This window comes from Rhinoderma darwinii, chromosome 2 (assembly GCF_050947455.1).
Source record: "Rhinoderma darwinii isolate aRhiDar2 chromosome 2, aRhiDar2.hap1, whole genome shotgun sequence".
NCBI lineage: Eukaryota > Metazoa > Chordata > Amphibia > Anura > Rhinodermatidae > Rhinoderma > Rhinoderma darwinii.
This window is the reverse complement of record NC_134688.1, coordinates 143,697,816-143,721,123: the sequence shown is the minus strand read 5'-3', so window position 1 is coordinate 143,721,123 and position 23,308 is coordinate 143,697,816. Positions and strand designations below refer to the sequence as shown.

The window sequence follows — 23,308 nt, the reverse complement described above, 5'->3', positions numbered from 1 at the left end:
ATTGTCATATAACCTTTATTTTTGTGTTGATGGCAAAATGAGTCTTTTAATACGCTTTTGAACTTGGGAAGGGCTCCCAAAAGGAATCAGCAGTAGTCACATCGCCACATGAAAAGATAAAAAAAGTTAACAGTATTTGTATTTCCCCATGATACCAGATTTACTTTTCATTTTATATGTAGTCACATGACCAAATTTATATAATTTTGAATGTCAAAGAGAACTTTCTCAGCTCTAACCATGTTTTAGTAAGATGTAATTAAAGTGAAATGTAATAGTATACAATAGGAACTTCATTTAGGACATTTTATGAATATACATCATTTTGTAGATTTGAGACAATAAAGATTATTATATAAAAATTTTTAGTATAGGCAAGACCATGATCTAAAATTTTTGCCTGCTTCCAAAGCCACATCGGAAAGGTCAAACATTGCTGTACTTATCGTCTGTTTTCATCCTTTTCTGGTGTATGTCAACAATACAATTCACCCTTATCAGTATATTGCACTCTTTTACACATCTGCTCTTAATGCCAAGGGAAGTTTTCTCAGTGTTAGACCCAGTTCACATTGAGTTCTGTGGCGCTGATTTTGACCTGGAAACCGTGTCGAAGTCAGCGCCAAAAAACGGAAGTAACTAGGCGTTTTTCTACCCGAGCGGCTTTTAGCCGCTCGCGGGAAAAGAATGTGGCATGTCCTTTCTTGTCGCGGTTCCACCTTTGACCTTCTATTGAAATTAATGGGAGGCAGAAAAAGCGTTTTTCGCAGTGTTTTTTTCCTGCGGCGCTCAATGGCTGCAGGTGAAAAACGCTGCAAGTGCAGGCAGGTAAAAATCTGCCTCAAAATTTCTGAAGGAATTTTGAGGCAGATTTTTTCTCCCTGCAAAATACTCTGTGTGAACAGGGCCTTGCAGTATATTAGTAAATGATCTTTAAGTTACTTCACATTCAAAACCCTTTTGTACCAAAAACGAGCTTGATTACTGTTGTTTTCCATCACTAAGTAATGTAATATACATACAGTATATAAGGCTCTATTCATATCAGCATCATGGATTTCATTTACAACCAAAGTGACTGATCCATTTTTGAACGCATCCAAATAGCTCTGCAGACTGCGCTATTCTTGCTGTCAAAAATATCAGAAATCTTGATGGAAAAGGTACCATCCTCAATTACATTAAACAGACAGTATCAGGAATCAAGGTACTAAGCATTAGAACAGAACTAACAGATGTGGACATACCAAAGGGCAAGGCCATTTTGGTCCAAAATCCAAACATTTTGTTGTAATATATTCTGAAGCCAATTTCTCAAACAAGTAGCAAAGCAAGTAAATTGTAATCTACAACATAGCTAATTTATATGATTAATGTTTGTGAAAAGACCCACAAATATTTGCTAAAATGGTCTTATTAATCTTCAAACGTGATTAAAAATGATAGCACCTTTCTGCCATTTTGTCAAGTTGGCTAAAGAATGGATGTGCAAATGGATGTGTGTTTTAAAAAGCAAATTTAATTGTATCAATCCACCCACCAGCTCTAGTTATCATGGTAAATAGTCAATGTTTGTTAATGACGCTTCAGTTATACAGCTGGGATTCTTTAATATTTTATGAGTGTTACTTTGTTTTGCTCACAACAATCTCAGGCAGTTAAGGATTTATGAATCATGTTTTTTTTCTTGCAGCCCTTCTGCAGTTTGCTATCTTTGCTAGCCTTGAGAATATGTTTAAATTTATTAAAGCGAAGCAAAGGCTCATTATTTCAAAGGAGAGCCAAAGTGACACAGTGAATTGGTTATTAATGGAAAGGCACTGCCATAGGGCGATTGAAATTTAATGATATCCTACAAGAAAAAAATGAGGGTGTCACTTTCCAAAAAGTCACGCTAAATGCCAGCCTTTTTAAGGTCCTGCCGCTAATTTTATGCCTACACACAGTAATGTTTTCAGAAACGTTTAGGAAACACGGACCAGTGACTGTACTGATTATCCTTTTCACCTTCTCGCCTCTTCCAAATGGATTTGTGCAGTGAGCGATTTAATCTCTAAATATAGGAAATGTTAAAAAAATAACATTGCTGTTTTTCACAAGCTAAGGGCATTTTGAATTCCTCTAGAGATGGACTTGCAAATATGCTATCTCCATATGCTGGATTCAAGACTTTAAAATGTTAATCCTTATACAGTTCCAGGAATAAAAATATTTTAAATCTCTCAAGCAGTTTTTAAATGAATGCATATTGAAGGATGTTATATTAAAAGCTTAACTGCTTAAAGGCTATGGACACTTTTGCACTGAATTTGTTTTTATTGTTCATTTGCCTCCTAAGTACAAAATTGTAAAACTTTCTAAATAGTCTTCCTTAAAAATGTCCTACCATTTCGCTGCTGTAAAGTTTATGTAACTCCTTCACCTAGCTGATTGTCCTTCTGTTTTTTACATAGATTCGACAGCACACTGCTCCTGGTTGTGTGGGCTCTCTCTGCCCTTCCCCTCCCTTCTCTCTCTGCCCTTCCCCTCCCTTCTCTCTGTGTTAGAGAAAGCTGCAGGGAGGGGTAGGAGGTTGTACATGGCAGATCAGTGTGTGGGAAGCGGGAAAGCATCCAAGTCTTTAGGGAGGGCAGATATACTGAATCAGAGTGTAGATAGGGAGGAAATCACACGTGACAGTGTGCAGGGGAAGGGGGAGATAACACACAAGCTGTGTATCTGTGTACAGTGAGAAGAGATAATCCATAGACTCTATGCAGATGGAGGGAGGGGGAAATCACACACAGTGACTGTCAAAGATCACTCATGTGTTGAAAGTAGTGCAGGAACAAAGCTGTGCTGATACGTAAGAGTTAGTGAAGACAGCAGAATCCAGAAGACCTTCACACCCAGCATGTTTTACTTGGAGGGACAATATCCCCCTTGAGAAAAGTCTGAAACTAGGTGCAACTTGTAAACTGCATATCAGGGGTTCTGAAATTGAATGAAGCAATAAATATTGCAGCCGAAAACTAGTGCAAATGTTATACTTCCATGTCAAAGGTGTCCATAGTCTTTAAAGGGTATCTGCCACCCAATAGTCCAATTAGTTTTGGGTCATCTATAAAATTACCTAATGAAGAAAAGTTGGTTGGTGCATCTACACTTACTACATATCCCTGATCGAGGAGGCGGAGAGTTGTGGCAGGGAGAGTCATTACAAATCGAGGACTGTTTGCCAATGTCTGTAATAAAAAATATTGCAGGACTTTTTCACTCATCTTAAAGGGGTTTTCCACCTTATGCCAACTGATGACCTATCCGCTGGATAGGTCATCAGTACATGATCTGTGGTGGTCCAATTCAAGTGAATAGGAACGGACCTGCAGTTCTGCATCACAGCTGCTATGCTATGTACAGAGCCAACTGCTTCCGGGCTCCATATATAGCATTACGTGCCATAACATCCGGTGCCCGCAGGCCGCCGGAGCGGCTTATCGGTGCGGGGTCCGGGTGTGGAACCCACACCAATGATATACTGATGACCTATCCAGTGGATAGGTCATCAGTTGTCAGAAGGTGGACAACCGCTTTAAAAGTTCAGAGTAAATGCTGCTTTTGTGTTCATGTCATCTGAGTTAAATACATAAATTACTTCTAATCATTATGTTTTATTTTTGGTTTTCCATTGGGGGCTGGCCAAAGAAGGAAGCCTCTGGGTCAATCAGTAGCGATGAGTTATCTTACGTGTGGACTCTTTTTGGCAATGCATGCCTTTTCATTTCTTTTCATTAAGGCTTCATATTTATGGCCCAAGATGACTCTTTTCTACATAGAACATATTCTTTTTCCATTATTTTTAACAGTATTTTTAGGATTACAACATTTTCACAGTAGTTAGTAGTTAGTAATTTCTAGGAGAGATAAGGGTTCCTTATGACCATCGGTACAATGGTCATCTCTTGTTATAGAGCACAGAAGACAGACTGCAGAAAGTGGGGATCTGTCTCCTCAATGCCTACCAATAGAAGTCTATGGAGAGGGGAGAGTGGAGCAGGAGAAAAGAAAAAAACATAGACATTCTGCCCAACAAGTCTATGGAGAGAGCCTGCAGAGGAGAAAACTGCTAAAAGATGCCATATACAAGTCATATAATGGCCAGAAATACATATGACAACTTATTCTGAAAAGTCAGGTACACTTTAAAGTAGATAGATAGATAGATAGATAGATAGATAGATAGATAGATAGATAGATAGATAGATAGATAGATAGATAGATAGATAGATAGATAGATAGATAGATAGATAGATAGATGATAGATAATTTCCTGTGATGTGATCACAGTAAATAACTATAAGGCAGCTTAAGAAAATAAGTTAAGTGATAAGAATATTAATGGTGTGACAGACAGATGATAGATAGATAGATAGATAGATAGATAGATAGATAGATAGATAGATAGATAGATAGATAAAAATAAATGCAATAATATAAAAATTAATAAATATTATTTCTTGCTGTCACAGAAGATATAAAACAAAAATATTCTTTTTCAAATCTATCAAATAAATTACTGAAAAACAGATTATAAAGACAACTTTTATTTTTATTAGATATACAGGTGCCAGCTATGTGTATTTTTTCTGAATATTTGCTTGACACTATTTTCTATGAAAGTCCAAAATTTGCAAAAGATCCAAGGAATCACATTAAATGCACCATAAAACAGAACTCATACTTTATTGTACATTCCTGAGCTGATTAGTTATAATTTCCTATATAACATGAAGTTAGGAAATTATTATGTAAAAAAAATAATAAATCGAAAGCTGAGCAATCTTCAAAAAATAACGAGTTTATATTTATGAATTTTACACAAGACCAGTTTCAATATGCGGTGTAAGGAAATGTTGCCGTTACAGGATGTTAGAGCATAATGTTTAATGTCCGTATGATATTAACTTGATTAAAAAAGCACACTGTACAAACAAAACTGTGAGCGGAATATATTTATTACGCTTCCTTGACATTCAACTTAATTTATATTTCAGAATGGGATACTCTGCATAAAGAGAGTACTATTAAGTTATAAAGCTACTTTGACAACAAAGTAAAAAGTAGCATCAACAGAGAGAAGTTTTAGTATGTTATGTATAATTCTGTTCATGCCTTTCCATGGCATTCTTGATATTTTCTATGTTTTGTTTAGACATTTTACGTTTGTTATATGTACTATTATATCTAGTAACAAAAATAATTCTATAGAACTGATTAAATTATTACTTTGCTTTTTTTCTGATTTGTTGTATGTTTTTTTCACTTATTTTCAGTACTTGGAATTTACTGCATATGTGATTTTACATACAATTTTCTATTATTTAAAAATATTTATTTATAGACTGACTTGACTAAATTCACAAAAAATATTCTAGATACTGTACAGTATCATATAAAATGACTGTCAGATTCAGGAGGGTCAGACGGAAACAAGCTGTACTGTACTTCTGTCAAATTAAACCTGGCAATATGTAGGTGTCTGTTAGGCTGCCCCCATACACTTTAGATTGTCGGACAATATCACCAACTTCTATCGTGTTTGGTGAGCTCGTAAGTTACTTCTAAGGCCTCATTCACACGACAGGGTCCGAGTGTCGGCCGGGAAAATCGGCCGTTTTTGGCCGATTTTCCCGGCCGATTTGCATCCGTTCCGATTCCGTTCCGGACCGTGTTGCCGTTTTTACTGGCCGATTTGGACCCGATTTGCATCCGTTTTTTTCTCTGACCGTTTTTTAATCGGATGAATTTCATTTCAATTTGTTGCCACACACAGCCCTTTGTAGATAATGCCACAGCCCCCCTGGTAGGTAATGCCACCCAGCCGCCTGTAGGTAATGCCACCCAGCCCCCTGTTGGTGATGCCACCCCGCCCCCTGTTGGTGATGCCACCCAGCCCCCTGTAGGTGATGCCACACAGCCCCCTGTAGGTGATGCCACACAGCCCCCTGTAGGTGATGCCACACAGCCCCCTGTAGGTGATGCCACACAGCCACCTGTAGGTGATGCCACACAGCCCCCTGTAGGTGATGCCACACAGCCCCCTGTAGGTAATGGTACCCTGCCCCCTGTAGGCGATGCCACCCTGCCCCTGTAGGCGATGCCACCCTGCCCCCTGCAGATGATGCCACCCAGCCCCCTGCAGGTGATGCCACCCAGCTCCCTGCAGGCGATGCCACCCAGCTCCCTGCAGGCGATGCCACCCTGCCCCCTGTAGGTGATGCCACCCTGCCCCCTGTAGGCTATGCCACCCTGCCCCCTGTAGGTGATGCCACCCTGCCCCCTGTAGGCGATGCCACCCTGCCCCCTGTAGGCGATGCCACCCTGCCCCCTGTAGGCGATGCCACCCAGCCCCCTGTAGGTGATGCCACCCAGCACCCTGTAGGTGATGCCACCAAGTCCCCTGTAGTTGATGCCACACAGCCCCCTGTAGGTTGCACCCAACCCCCCCCCCCTTCCAGGAGAAGTCACTGACTTCAATGTCCATATATGGACAGTGTAGTCACTGACTTCTCCTGTAGCGGAATCCCCGGCCATAGCGTCGGGGATTCCGCTTCAGAAGTGAGTGACTTCGCTGTGTCCATATATGGACAGTGCAGTCACGCACTTATCCTGTAGCGGAATCCCCGGCCATAGAGTCGGGGATTCTGCTGTAGAAGTGAGTGACATCGCTGTGTCCATATATGGACAGTGTAGTCACTCACTTCTCCTGTAGCGGAAGCCCCGGCCATAGAGTCGGGGATTCCGCTGCAGAAGTGAGTGACATCGCTGTGTCCATATATGGACAGTGTAGTCACTCACTTCTCCTGTAGCGGAATCCCCGGCCATAGCGTCGGGGATTCCGCTGCAGAAGTGAGTGACTTCGCTGTGTCCATATATGGACAGTGCAGTCACGCACTTCTCCTGTAGCGGAATCCCCGGCCATAGAGTCAGGGATTCCGCTGCAGAAGTGAGTGACGTCGCTGTGTCCATATATGGACAGTGTAGTCACGCACTTCTCCTGTAGCGGAATCCCCAATCCCCGGCCGGGGATTGGGGATTCCGACTCCTACAGCGAGCAATAAAAGGCCCTCCTCCTCCTCACATGCACTCTGAACTGTGAGGAGGAGGAGAGAGAGTGCGCGAGCGACAGTAGACCCTGCCATCACTCGGGACACATTTCGGTGATGGCCGTGTATTACCCGGCCCCATAGACTTCTATGGGAGCCGGGCGGCCGGGCACCCGGCCGAAAATAGGGCATGACCCATTTTTTGACGGCCGGTTTTTCCCGGCCATCAAAAAATCGGTCGTGTGAATAGCCCCATTAGGGGTCTATTATTCCTAATGCAGCCGGGTGACGGCCGATTTATGAACGGCCGGCACCCGGCCGGGAAACCCTGTCGTGTGAATCCCGCCTAAGTATTGATAGTAATGTGGAAAAAAATGTCTTCTGTACTGAATGAATATGCTGTACTTTCCATAAAATAAAGGTCATCAATGGCTAAATATCTATTCTTTTTGGAAAGACACAAGCATAGTTGGTATCCATGTTGTATGGATCGTGAATATGCAGTTCATAATAACCTAATACTCTATGTTGCTCTGTATGATAATACAGATATACAGAGTATTTTTTTCTCCATGACAAATCAATTGCAGCATTCTCCATTGCATGCAGCATAAAGGACCGTTTTCACTCATAGAAATATGGCTTTTGGTGAAGAATACTTAGGGACACAGAAGTGAACAGAAGCGCCACACAGAGCCAATACTTGTTTGTATTGCGGACTCAAATTATTGTCTATGTGTCTCCACAGGGACTATTTCTTGTTAGCTTGCTCCGTTAATATGTATAAATTCATTTATATCTTACACCACATTTACATAAACATCTTACTTTGTCCTGTGTTCTTGATTAAAAATAGATACAATTTTTGGGAAATATACAAAAATTACTTCCATGGAAATAAAACATGTCCATTCTGAAAAGGCTCTGAGAAGAAACTTTTTGAAAAAAAATGGCAATGAATACAGCAAAGATATAGAATGCACATAGCAAACACCCTTAAAAAGATATTCGAATCTCAGACATTTAGGCTAGAGCTAAGCCTAGACTTTTTGTAGTACTACGTCATATATATTAACTATTGAATGACAGCTGCAGTCCAAGATTGCAATCAACTCAATGTACTCATTGACTTCAGCTGTAGCTCAATAGTTATAGAAAATGATGTAGTACTACAAAAAGTCTAGGTGTAGCCATACATTTCTAATAGGTGCAAGCTTTCACAGATGTTTCTTAACTCCCACAAAAGTGAATGAAGAGAGCTGTGCACATGCACGGTCATTCCATTTATTCTTCACCTGGATGTGGTGGCCAGGGGCCGCCTCACCAAGATTGACAGGGGTTGTACCAGATCCTCAAGTAAGACATTTTTTGGCATAGCAGCCATTTTTTGGCATATCTTATGGGTAAGTCATACAGGTTTGAGATGGGAATACCTCTTTAAACAAAGGGATCCATCTCTAACAAAGACATCAGTTGAAATATTTTGTATGAACTGTTCTGCTAGCATTTGAAAAACGACAGAATGACATTCTACTTTTTTGCCAAGTTTTCTTTACAGTCATTTTAGTTGACGGCCCCTTTTAGTGTCTCACCTTCCAATGAAAGAGGAGACAATTAATGGGAGGGTGATTTATCACTGCCAGGAACTGTCAAGGACTTTTGTTGTAGTCAGAGAAAAAGCAATTTCACATTATGGCATTTCATTCGTAATACAATGTATTTACAGCTCACAGTTTTATTTTCAGAGCCTATTATCAGGTGAAACAGTTGCATCTGAAATGTTGTTTGTGACATAGGTGACCTGTTAGGATTTGATAAGTATTTACGCCAGAGCACAAGGGGCTCACACATCTGCTGCTGGCAGAAGCAATGGAAAAAAATAACCTGGAAATGAGGCGTTTGATTTTTCTGGTTCCTACACTCGAGCATCTGTTGCTATAATTAAGTGGCGTTCAATAATTGCATAGCAGTGGTGAAATAAACATATGCATTCTTGCCAGCTTTTAGGATTTGGTGTCCTTATAGAATGAGACAAACAACGGGACTACCACAAGAAAAATGTCTTTGAAATATCAACTTTCAAAGGCTTTGTAAAGTTAATACAACATTTGGTCCTTTAACCTGAGCCGTATTAAATAACAATGAATAATACAAGTTGTACAACAAAATACCATAAATGCCTTCTTGCTTAGTAAAGCATTTGAATAAAAATGATTATAAAGGTGCCTGTACAGATCTGTATCAGGAATGTGTTGTATTTAGTAATCTGTAATAAAACATACAGTATATAATTATTCCAGTATATGTGTATTAATAATTACATTGTTTGCAAAACCTTTATGATAATACTAGGTATTAATAATAATTCTAACAATAAAACAGGCATTATAGCCATTACAATAACATAGCAGTTTATGTAAAGAATACATTACCAAGAATGGCTTTACATTTGCTTATGTGTGAATGGCGAGGACTTATTTCAGTGTTGCCAGCAGCTCTGCCATCGGTGATTAACGGAATGTCCACTTTAGGATGGCATTCTTCTAAGGACACGTTATTACGTCATGTACATTGTGTTTCAATGATGATCAGATTTTTATTCAAGGAAGAACGGGTAGTCACAATTATATTCCCTTTGAAGTGTATATCCTGAAGTGGACATTGTGTTGATGAACTATGGCAGAGCAGCTGACAACGCTGTAGTAAGCCCTCACCCTTCAGACACATTTTCTTCAATATTGGAGCAAGGTCTAATACCGAGCTTATTACTGATCCATTCCCACTACCGTGTTTTACTGCGGGCATTGCTTATTTTCTTTTCTTCTTCTCTTACATTTCCTTCTTTCAGAATTTGTACAATTTATATAAAAGATAGTGAGTTTTCATTTTTCCATGAGACATTCTACAGTCACTGTTTATGGAGCACAATCATACCTCACCTTACCAGAGTTGTTTGCATAAGGCCATGATGTCCATCTTGTTTGGCAACAGCTTATCTTTTGTGGGGAAAAAGGATTGGGTATATTAAATTCCAACATGCCCAATCCTTCTTTCCCACAATATTTGCCATGCGGGCACAATTGACTGGCCCCCGTACACGTTAGATTGGCGGTCGATTCAGGCAAAATCCCAGATTTATCCGAGTTCTGTCATGACAAAGTTGGATTTGAAGGTGTTCAGGCCGCACTAGGTTTCGTATGGGTGCATGCGTAGGGGTCCAACCCATTTAGTATAAAAAAGGTACAATGCACACCAAAAAGTTGTTGGACAGCGCCTCCATATGCGACAAGCCGCCATACATTAAGCGCCATTACGCAGAACCCAGGATATTACAGTGCCTGATGAAGGTCAGAGATGACCGAAACGTCGCACTTAAACTGACATAATTACGAATATTAAAAATCTATCTTTGGATAACGACTTTTTGGTGTGCATCCTATCAACCACAGAGTCACCAGACCACTGTTGCCACTTAGAATTGTGCTACAACAGGGGTTCTCTTACTTCTCCCACTAGGACTATCAAGGATATAACTCCTAAAAATGGTGTGCAGAAAAGCAATTAAAGAACCTTTAACATTTTAACGAGATGAAACAAATTGTTCATTTACTTTTTTTTTGTTTTATTTATTTTAATAGAGTTGACCTCTGGCTAAAGGGGTTGCTGCATCAGGACATCACCTCCTAAAGCAAAAACAGCCCACCCCCTGGGTGATCAATTGATTGTTACAGCTTTAGAGGACACTTGGTGGGGCTGGGGGGGGGGGGGGACAGCCAGAGGCATTTAACACATAGTATACAGTGCATAATCTTTACTGTAAAGCATATTTAATGAGCTGTCATCTTTGTAGTACAGGAAATTGCAGAAAATAAGCTCCTGTCACTAGTTCTAATAATACAAAGGACTTTTACAATAATCTTGTACAGTTTTTATGGACCATTATATGCTTTCATGGAACTTGTGCCTCAGAAAGAGTATTGTATTAGTTCTTGCTTTATATATATATATTATATTTGTGTTTTCATTTTAGGTTAACATTTTGAGGTTTCCTAAGGAAATAGCAGTTTTCCAAAGAGTTATGATCTATCTAAGGAACTCATAGCAATTGATATTGTAAAGTGAGGGATCGTGTATTTATATTATTTGTGAAGCATGTCATACTAATACGTGTGATGAAACCTGTTCCAATTCCATTGTGCTTCTGCCTACTATACCTACTGTTATCTGAATACATCTGGACCACCTGTGTAAACTATGTATTGCACAGTTCAGTAGAGAGAGGATTATAGCTTTTAGCAATTCACTTATTATTCAGTTCTGACTGTAAAAGTAGAACATTCTTGTACTAAATGAGAGAAAGAACATTGTTAATGTTAGTCTAGTTATATACATAGATTGCTTTTACCACAGTTATTGCTGAGTGAGACATACAGTTTTTATTCCTTTCATATTATCTTAATAAGAGACGTACAATTTCTGAATGGTACACACATTTGGAACTTTTACCAGTGTAAAGTTTCATGATTTCACACATGGGAGAATAATAGACCCAGATCAACTGCAATATTAATGGACTAAAGTAGAAACAGGATGGGAACTGTTTCTACAGTAAATATTGCCCCCATCTCATAGCAAAATAAGACACCACCATCACCATAATGGGGACTTTGCTGCAATCATCAGTTCGGCTGTATTATTATAGTAATAATGTTGATCATCAGGTCAAATCTATCAAATCAGAAAATGATCATAATCTGTGAGATGTTAGGAAATATCACAAAGAAAAAAATCGAATTTGAGAAATTTAAATTGTACATATTTTACATTTATAATGAATTGCTGTATAGATATAGATATATGGAGAGAGAGAATGTTCTGTAAGTAACATTAACGCTAACATTGTGATCTACTCAGGCATGCTGCAGGTATTCTGTTTTTCCATTCCCTTCTCAAAGAGATCCTAAAATAAGATAAAGCTGGTTTGAAATGCAACCTATGACTGTACTTCATCAAGTCTTTATGATATTTAATCAACAGTGGTTTATGTCCCATCCTATCGTAATCTACCCAAGGGTAATAACATGCAAATGGTTGTGAAACCTGTGCGCATAGTTCTGCAAAATAAATGACTGTAATTAAATGTGTTTGTGACCAAGCATTAAGTTGTAATAAGTAATTGTCATTTCAAACTGCAGTAAAATATCTACATTTTAAAATGGAATTAATGCTGAAATTTGCTTGTCCTGCACAATTATGTGTATTTATGTTTAGTATCAGTCCCCCACCCCCTTCCGCTAACTACAGCTTCAGTAACCGATACGATTGATTAACTTGACTCACATTAATTAACCTCTATGTATTTATTTTTGTAAAATGGAAAATAATACTTCTACAGTGTTAAAACACAGCGATGGTTGTAGCAGTCCAATCGCTGATCTTACTGATGTGATATTTTGGCTGGTGCAAATATCCAACCCCCATGTCACACTTACAAAGACCATGGAAGCAATACTTAACTATCCTTGCCGCCAGCGATCCAGCACTGTTGCTCCAGTGGCAGTCCCGGTGGTTGTTTACATGAATGTAGCATGTAACAGCTGCAACCAATAAGAGGGCTCAGATGGGCTCACTGGTGCCGAATTGTATTTTGGCATAATTCCAGATATATAACATATGCCTGCTGAGCCCTCTGATTGGCTGCAGCAGTCACATGCTATGTGCATATAAACAACCACCGAGACTGCCGCCAGTGCGCTGGATCGCCGGGAGCAAGAATAAGTAAGTATTGCTTTTTGAAAAAAAATATAATTTGCAGTCCCTAAGAAAAAAATGTAACTTTCTGGAGAACCCTTTTAAGTGATCTTACTCTATGACGCTATTTCAATATAAATGAGCATATGATAGTATATAGATTTTATACAGTTTTATGTATATGAGATATATGATGCATATAATGACATCGATTATTAACTGGAGGGCCCAAGAGCTTTTTCTTTGACTGGAAGATTGGAATGAAAATTTAAAGAGAATATGTCGCCATGTTTATGCTGCCCTATCTGAGGGTAACATAAAGTAGTGCCAGGGACCCTGATTCCAGCATTGTTTTACTTAATTTGTAATATTTAGTCATTATTATAAAATCGCTGTCTGTCTCCTGCAGCACGAGCTGAGCCAGGAGTCCTCTCAATGATGTGCTCGCTCTCAGGAGTCCGATGGGTGGGGCTAGTCACATCTCACGAATCTTTAGAAAAATTACTGAACGCTGACAAGTGAGTAATACAGGGTTGGGTCTCTGGCACTACTTTATATTTCCCTCAGATAGGACAACATAAACCTGGTGGCAGATTCCCTTTAACTACTGTATAGGGGTCCTGGATTCAGTGTGTTAGTGCAGGAACAATGCACCGAAGTCTTGCTGTACAGCCAATAACATTGATTTGGAGATACCTTAGCTTTTCTTTCCTTATAAAACATAATCACCTTTTGATAAACATTTTCATATAATATATTGCTATATATCTAAGAAATCTTGTTGATTAAAATTTGCGAGTTAACCTTTGAAATGTTCCATTCTAAACCTATTTTCACCCAGCCTAGGAGGCAGGAAATGATCTGTTTTAATATGGATTCAATTTTTAAGTTTTATTTTTTTGTCTAATAAGCACATCCAATCTCTTTTTGTAACATACACCTCTTTAATAGAATATTATTCAATTAACACAATTTATAAGATTGGTCTCCTTTGGTCTACGGAATGCACCTAAACTGAGCTAACATATCATAAACTCTATTAGTATGCTTTTAAAAAAGATGCAAGGCAAGAGGATATGGATTTTAGGAGTATAATTCCATTTAAATATTTATCTCAGTCCATCAAAGTAATTTTAATTGAGATTGTTACAACCACTTATAACAGCAGTTTGATTATCATTCTTAAGGCTTCATTCCAGTTAATAAACATAAAAATTTTTGACTAATATTCTGAGTCATCCAGTAGTTGACATACATTGTTTAATGAGCCATTCTGCCAAGAATTACTATCTCTTTTTAATTATATTTTCGAAGACTTTTTTGGTAACTGCAAAGAGCAATTTGCATACTTTTTACTATAGTCTCAGAGATGAACACTGGGCTTATATTGCACAGATCACTGAATCGCACTGTTTTACATTCTAAACAAACCATCTTCAGCTTTAAATCATGTATTAGCTTACAACTAATATTCCAACTTTCTTTCAGTGAATGTTTGCAGCATACTTACAGATGCTAGAATAATCTCTAATGTTTTTGCTCAATCTGCTCTGGAGATGGATGAAATAAATAGTTTAAACTAATTAATGTAACACCAGCTGTTACAAGTACTTGGCAGACGTCTGTGAGTTTTGATGGGCAGAGAGCGGCTGTTATACTTGACTTTATTTTAGTACAATGTTGATCACAGCTGAAATGAAATATGCGCCAAAGGAAATTGCCAATAGTACTTTCTCCATTAATCTAAATAATGAAACATATTTATGTTAAAGAAATATGTTTTTGTTGATATCGCATATTTCAGTGTAAATACACAGTTTGCGGACTGCGGTGTCTGTTAACAGCATTCCACTCTAGATTCAATTCCCAACATTGATCCCATGAATAAATTGTTTTACCGCGGATTTACTAAATACAACATAAAAATATATCTCTAGATAGCAGCATTTAAGGACATATTGGAGCTAATAACTGGAAAGGTTCTGTCTGTATACGACTAAAGTAATTGTGGACATTGCTATTCAATGAATATATATGATGAGATGTTGTGCACAGATGGAAAGGCAGCTCCAGGAACCTTTGATGGATAGAATATGATGTCATCAAAAAGTTGACAAGGATCATAATGGATGTGACCTCTATGACTGAACGGTAAACTTGTAAGGAATCTAAATGGTGAACCTTAGTGACACAAGCTAAATGGAAAAATGTGTACATTACATTTCTTCATTGCTCTTAGAGCCCTTGTTTTTCTTACCGATTCCTTTTCCTTTATAAGAAAGTTCAAAGTATTGTTTGTATTAGCTGATAGACTTGTCTACCATTAAGAAATATTACACAGACTGAAATTAATATTATAGGCTGGTACACTACTATATGTTATATTGATTTTTATATTGTATTAAGAGATATTTTAATACAACAGATTCAGTAATGAGAACTGTTATGCACCCTTATGGGGTTTTATAATGGTAAAAATAAATTAATAACATGAGTGGTAAAGTACGCCAGACCATGCTTTAAAATAAGCCCAAGTTCATGTAGTATTTCTGATTAAAGGAGATTTTATTCTGGAAATTCAATCAGCCTTGTTGGATTTGACCAGTTTTGGTTGACATAACAGATACCAAAGGTGACTTGAAACCACTTATCCACCCCCCCCCCCCCCTATGGCTTAATGTGCACATTCATCTAAGCCAGAAATGTCTGTTAGTGAGGAAATCATGGGTATAAAGTTTGACCAGAAATTATATAATTATATGTGGATAGTTTTACTCTGGACAAAAATTTGTGTACTCCTTATTTTGGAATTATTCAACCATTTACACTTGCCCTAAATATCAATTTACAGAAAAAGAAAAAGTAGACAGCATCACGTCTTCAAGCAAACAAGAGTTTATTTAATGCTAATATAATTAAATTATAGGGGTTTTTCAGTCTCAGGCATTTTTGGTGTATCCACGGGGTATGCCATAAATGTCAAATAGATGCAGGTTCCAAATCTAGGAACTACACCTATCTCTAGAACTGGATCGCCTGACCCCTATTCTACCATCTTCCGCTATCGTTGGACTTCTACTAAGTTACGAGGTGGCCGGGAGTATGAATACTACCAAGCTTGCTGAGCTGTTCTGTTTCTATTACTCTCATAGAAGTGAATGGGAGTTCTGGAAACAGTGTAGCACACTGTGCTTTGCTGTTTCTGTAACTCCCATTCAATTTTATGGAAGTTACGGAAACCACATAGCTCAGCAAGCTCGGCTGTTTCCGCACTTCCAGCCAGCCCATAACTCAGTCTCTGGAGCCTAACGATAATGGTCGAAGGTAGGATTGGTTTAAAGGGCCCCCATTCTAGAGATAGGTGCAGGTCCCAGAGGTGGGAATACACCTTAAGCTCTTTTTTGCATGAAGACGTGAGTACTGTCTTTTTTTATTTTTTTCTGTTGATACTGATTTAAGGCCCAGTTGGATCGTGCCGCTGAGAAGACTTGCACTACTCACACTACTATCCGGGGACCGAAAGTCAGCAAGAGCTCTACATGAGAAGCTTTGACTTCCGCGTTCTGTGTCCGTCAGCTCCATAGAGATGAATGGGATTCTTCTGCGCATGCGTTACCAGCTCTCCATTGATTTCTATGGAGCTGCTAAACAAATAAGACGGACACGGAACCCAGAAGTCCAAGCTTCTCATGTAGCGCTCTGGGTGACTTTTGGTCCCTGTTCTCCTTATCGCCGGGGGTCCAACAGTCGGACCCCCAGGGATCCCACTTGTCACCCTGATCCTGTGGATAGGGGATACATGTGTTTTATGGCAAACCACTTTAACTAGTTAAATGTCGCGATCAATAGCGACCGCAGCATTTATAGGAGTTTTTCCATGAAGGACATTTATGACATATCCACAGGATATGTCATAAATGTCAGATAGATGCGGTCCCACCTCTTGGACCTGCACCTATCTCTAGAACGGGGCCCTCTAAACCCCATTCTAGCTTTCTGTGCTCTCCCGGCCACTTGATTACATGTGGAGTTACTGAAACAGCGTAACTTGCTGAGCTACAGTATGCTTTTTCTGTAACTCCCATAGAACTGAATAGTAGTTACAGAAACAGCGTAGCTCGCATGCTACGCTTCTTCCATAACTGCCATTCACTACTATGGGAGTTACGGAAACAGCGTAGCTCAGCGAGTTACGCTGTTTCAGTAACTCCACATGTAACCAAGTGGCTGCTGGTTCAAGTCCCCTAGGGGAACAAATGTGCTGGGGAACAAATTTTTCCCCAGCACATTGCAAAAAAGAAAATAATTTGGTATGGCTGCGTCCGTAAAAGACCGATCTATTACAATATACCATTATTTAACGCGCACGGTGAACGGCGTAAAAGAAATTAAAACATCAGAATCGTTTTTTTGGTTACCTTAGTGTTTAAAAAAATGAAATAAAAAAAAGTGATCAAAAAAGTTGTATGTACTTATAAGGATCATTTTATACTATTGGATACAATTGCCTTTCCAGAACCAATGCAACCTGTTTGTTTGCATTGTTTCATTAGCATTAAAAAAGTTAAAAGAAAAAAGTCTTATTGCTGATTTTTGTGGTTGTGTAATTTAGGAGATATTTGGCAGTGTAACTACTATATTATGAATTGAGTTTTGTTTCTATCTGTGTGGTCTACAATACTTTGTTTCATCATCTTCCCCACAGTCATATTTTAAAGTGCACAAGTTTCCATTTCATTATCATAATTGTATTTTCTCACAGCAAGGATTTTATGTTTGCCTCCTAATTTCAAGCATGCACATTTGATCCAATGATGTCATTGTAGTGTGTAATATCACTTTGAGATTGCATATAGCGACCTTCCTGGATTATCTGGTGATGTGGTTGGTTGCCAAGAATGGGTGATCGGTCAATGGTTGACTCAATCACTGTTCACTACCTTGTCTCAAAAACACTTAAAAAAATCATCAAAAATATCCATGGTCTATTCTTAATCGTTGGATATGCATGCATGGAGGGATTATTGGAGGTAGAAAAACTACATTTAATCTGTATGCTGATTTGTAAGCATAAACAAAATACTTATCTGCTCTTTTCTGTTTCCGCTTGTTTAAGAAACAAGCATAAATACATAAATAATACAGAAACATGAAAAGCTGAACAAGATCAATTGTTTTGATTTAATAGGATGCTTTCATGCTATGACCAGAACAAAATAAATAATCTGGGAGTATTTTGAAATGGAAAGAGACTAATCAGTCATTTACAAGAGACAGTTTTATATTGCATTAAACATCTGTTGTGTAATTGTAACCTGCAGATCTATGTTCACCTTAGATGTACTGATCTGTAATACTGATTCATGCATCTTGCTTAATATGTTTGGAAGATTTAAAAATAAATTGTAAATTGCTTTGTGTAAAGAATTTTTGGGCCACAAAACATGATGTACTGTATTTTCACGCTAGAAATTGGATTTAAATAGCTTAATTTAGGGTATAAACAATCCCATGTATTTCTCACCTTCATAGATACCTGATCCGTGGTCTATACTAGAATTTGTCGACATTACTGATGATGGGGCAGTGAAAATTGGCAACCTACATTGTGGTCATCTGCAATTTTTTTGTTTTGTGTAGATGAAAATAGGTGCATCTGATCTCTGTTAGCCTTTCATCTATCCTGAGTATAATGAACTGTTAAATCTTATTAAGGAGGACTTCTAGCATGGATACTCAGTTACTAAGTGAATAAAGCAGGATAGGACTATATTCAAATGAGCTTAGTAAAACTCAAAAATGGAGAGTAGAGAAATAGAGGCCATTTTAATGTCTGGAGCAATGACTCTAGGGAAGAATGGCGTTGTTATAGATCATGTGTTGCAAAATGCCACAATGCTGGAGTCTATGTGAAAAAATATGTGTGAAAATTAAAGGCATAGACAGGTTCAGCATGGGCCCATAGAATACTATAGGCAGTGTATTCAGGATCCGTACAGTATGTGTCTCTAATGCAGTACAAAGAAACTCATTGAGTTACATCTGCATGGAAATTTTAGGAAAGTTGCATGTACCTGTCACTTGACAAATTTATCAATAGGAAAGACATGGCAAAAAAAAAAAATGGACACTTAAGTCACATGCAATTTGCACAACAGTTGCTATTGAGGATGAAACATAAATCGCACAACAGTTGAAACTGGAGCTGTCGTGCTACAAAAACTGGACATGTAGCTCTAGGTGTAATGTGGTAATATATTTTAGCCCAATGCAATGGTCAGGCAAGGAATTAGGCTGTAAAGAATAAAGATATTTTCAGGTTTTTAGATTTCAAGATCAATATCACACACACAGATTCTCCTGACCTTACTGGTACGTCATAGTGGGAGTGGGAGAGTGCTCACGGGCTGAGCTGCCTCCATACACTGCAGCTGTCATCAGTGTACAGCTGACACCTCACTCCAATGGCCGAATTCAGAGATAACCCAGATCCCGGTTGTTTAACCGCTTGGATTCCAAGGTCAATATTGGCTGCAGCATCTTAGACAGAGGAGGTGGGTTATCATCCTGTCGGTCACCTGTGTTGATGCGTTATCATGGCAGTGGGGGGCCTAATGAAGGCTCCAAGTAATTTTAGTCCTCCTAATTTGCCATGCCAGAAGCAGGGCTTGACAGTAGACCGTTAGAAGTACAGTTTATTGCAATACAAATGTATGATCGCATGTTTAGGTTCCCTGGTGGGATAAAAAAAAGAGTTAAAAATATATTTAATAACGTTTTTAACAATATTAAATAATGTTAAAAGTAAAAAAAAAATCTTCCCATTTTTTATGTAAAATAACAAAAACAATAAAAATGTCATATAATGTGCATCACCACGTCCGTAAAAGTCTGGATTATTACAATATAACGCTATTTTCTCACACGGTGAATACTGAAAAAAAATAAAATAATACCAAGTAAACATTAATTGCTTCTATTTGATCACGTCACGTCATGCCCAGACGTGGCAGAATTCTTCCGCTACGGTCCGCATCAATGCCGCACAGAATCTGCGTTGCAGATTCTGTTGCGGCTCTGCTCAAAATGGGCATTAAATTGATGCGGACTAGCCGTTGCCTATTGAGGGGAAGAGGGCTTCCCTTCTCTCTATTAGTGCAGGATAGAGAGAAGGGACAGCACTTTCCCTAGTGAAAGTAAAAGAATTTCATACTTACCTGGCCGTTGTCTTGGTGACGCGTCCCTCTTTCGGCATCCAGCCCGACCTCCCTGGATGACGCGGCAGTCCATGTGACCGCTGCAGCCTGTGATTGGCTGCAGCCGTCACTTAGACTGAAACGTCATCCTGGGAAGCAGGACTGGAGGAAGAAGCAGGGAGTTCTTGGTAAGTATGAACTTCTATTTTTGTTACCGGTTGATGTATATTGTGATCGGTAGTCACTGTCCAGGGTGCTGAAACAGTTACTGTCGAACACTTAACTCTTTTAGCACCCTGGACAATGACTATTTACTGACGTCGCCTAGCAACGCTCCCATAATTACGGGTGCACACACGTAGTCACCCGTAATTATGGGTGCACACACGTAGTCACCCATAATTACGGGAGCCCCATTGACTTCCTCAGTCTGGCTGTAGACCTAGAAATACATAGGTCCAGCCAGAATGAAGAAATGTCATGTTAGTAAAACCAATACGCTCCGCAGCACTCATAACATCTACATAACATCTGCGGACTTCATTGCGGAATTTTGACTCTCCATTGAAGTCAATGGAGAAATTCCAGAATGAGTTCGCAACAAGTCCGCTACACGTCCGCAACAACATTGTATGCTGCGGACACCAAATTCCGCTCCGCAGCCTATGCTACGCAGCGGAATTGTCCGCAACGTGTAAATTAACCCAACCACAAAGCTGTTGAAGGCAATGGAAAAACGTGTACGCTGCGGACTGTCCGCAGCGGAATTCCAGAGCAATTCCGCTACGTGTGGTCATGCCTTAATTGTGCGGACCTGCAGTATAAAGTTATCATGTCATTATTACTGTATGGGGAATCCTGTGAAATCATTACCCAAAAAACAATGGGGGAATTGCTGTTTTCTAATACATTTCACCCTACAAGATAAGTTTTTAAAGTTTTTCATAATATTGTACATTAAAGGATGTCATTAAAAAATACTTATTCTGCAAAAAACAAGACCTGTGTTACGTATTCCCTTCCTACGGCTCCCTCGGTCTCTAGGACATCGAGAGTCACTCACTCGGTCATCGCCCAGCCTTGCAGACTGAGGCAGTCTGCAGCCAAAAGGAGCTCAGGAACATCAGGCCAATCAAAGCCTGGCCTTTGTTCCTGCGCTCCCGCCCTCTCCTTATTTAGTTCAGCCTGGGGTAGTAGGACTTTGCCTGTAATTAGAGTTATCTAGCCTGGTGCTTTCCCTTGTTTCAGACTCCCCTGAGCGACTTGCATTTTGACTCCTTTGTGACCCCTGACCCTGTCTGGACTCCTGACTTTTCTTTGCCTTCTGACTTTTGTCTTTCTGCACTCTCCCGGTTTGACCCTGCTTGCCTGACTCCGCCTCTTGACTCCGCCAATTGCCCTGCCTCTCACTCCGTGTACTTCCTAGGTGACCCTTTGTTATTTCGTACTGTCTCTGTCTTATACGTTTGTCAGTTTCACTTGTACTAGCCCAGCCTTGACGGCGCCCAGTTGTGCGCCGTCGTTTAGGTCGGGTCGTGCAAGTAGGTAGGGACAGAGGTTTGGGAAGAACAGGGACCTCACTGTTTACGGTGTATTTGTTTGTGAAAACCTCATACAGCTATGTCAATGGAAATATAAAGTAGATATTGCTCTTGGAAGGCGGGGAGAAAAAAAGCAAAATGAAAGCAAAAAGTGTCCTGGACCTTAAGGCTATGTTCAGGCGTGGCGGAATTGCTGTTGAATTTCGCTGCGGACAGTCCGCAGTGGAATTCTGCAGCACCCGTTTTCTATATTTGTTTCTATGAATCCTTAGTAAACTTAGTTCAGACGTTGCGGAAAATAACTGCGGAAATTAGGCTGCGGTGCAGAATTTTCCCTCCGCAGCATGCTCATGTTGCGGAGAAGCAACGGAATTTCACTGTGGATTTCAGCCTTACAAAAACTGAAATCTGTGGCAAGTCGGCTGTGATATCTGCAACGTCTGAATTACCTGTCAAATATGCAAATGTTGCTGCAGATTCGTTGTGTAATTGCCCCAAATCTGCACCAACATTTGCAGCGGAAAAATTCCGCCACGTCTGAAATGGCCTAAGGGGTTAATAGAAAAGGGTGAAAAAAAACTATACCAACAGATAACCTTTTTGCCCTGCTGTTTTCACATTAGAGGAGCAGCTTTATGTCTTCAATACAGCCGCTATTTGATATGTAAATAATCCCCAGTATACATACAGTTCTAAGTCATTGCAATGAAGGAAACTGAATGACAGTGTAAACTATACAGTAGGAATTTTCCCCTTGAGAAAGGTATTTTATTTTACTAAGCACTTTAGTCTCAATGCACGGATACTTTTATATTGCATTTTATCAGCCCCAGTGGCACATTTGTCGAGGTTTACCACCGATTTTCCAGCTTTACAGAACCGGACACAAGTTTTATTAGGCTCGGCAATTCAGTGTAGTATTTTACTTTACTGGTACATTTGATAGAATCTGATTTGTTGTTTCTGTAATGTTACATTGTACTCAATGCTGCAGAAAGATTTATTTTTTCAATATTTATTACATTTGTAGGTTTGCATTCTGTAAACAATTAAAACCACAGAATTGGTTATTCTATCTAGCTGTATACCTTGTTGTGGCCATTAATAAAATGTAAAGTTTAAACTTGAAGCAATGTGATTAGACCAATAAACAGAGTCAATTCATTCATATTAATTATTTCATGTTTTCAAAATATAAAAATGTATTTTATAAATGTGTTTTCTGCCATAACAGGGAAGTTCTACCATACATTTATGTTCACTATTTTAACATTCCTACTGAACATAAAAACCACTATAGATGGTAACATTTTCAAGTGAAGGCCATTTCAAATGTAGGCCATTCCTGCACAATATCTCTCTCTGCAGTCAATATGTTGCGGAAGGCATGTGACACTGGGCATGGGAGGGCATTCACACTGACAGGGACATTAAGCTACAAGAGAAGAGGTAGGAGAGCCAATAGAACATACTGATGTAATGACACAGGCTGAGAAGGCTAAAGGAAACCATCAGCAATGTTAGTATGTCTGCTCATAATCTTCTTCTTACATGCCATGCACACGGTCAATGGATGGACTAAGCAGTTCAAGCAATGCAGACATGCACAGGGGAACACGTTCTATTAAATCAGAATCCCCTAAAAGGGTATGTCAAAACTGGATTTCTAAACTGGACAACCCCTATTCATTGTGACAATGTGAATTATATTATATATATATATATATATATATAT

General features: G+C 39.1%; 1 protein-coding gene across 5 annotated transcripts in view; it reads left to right on the top strand.

Moving 5' to 3' along the window:
- DACH1 (dachshund family transcription factor 1) overlaps positions 1–23,308 on the top strand; it is a 315,224-nt gene that overhangs the window by 260,302 nt on the left and 31,614 nt on the right. The window lies entirely within an intron of this gene.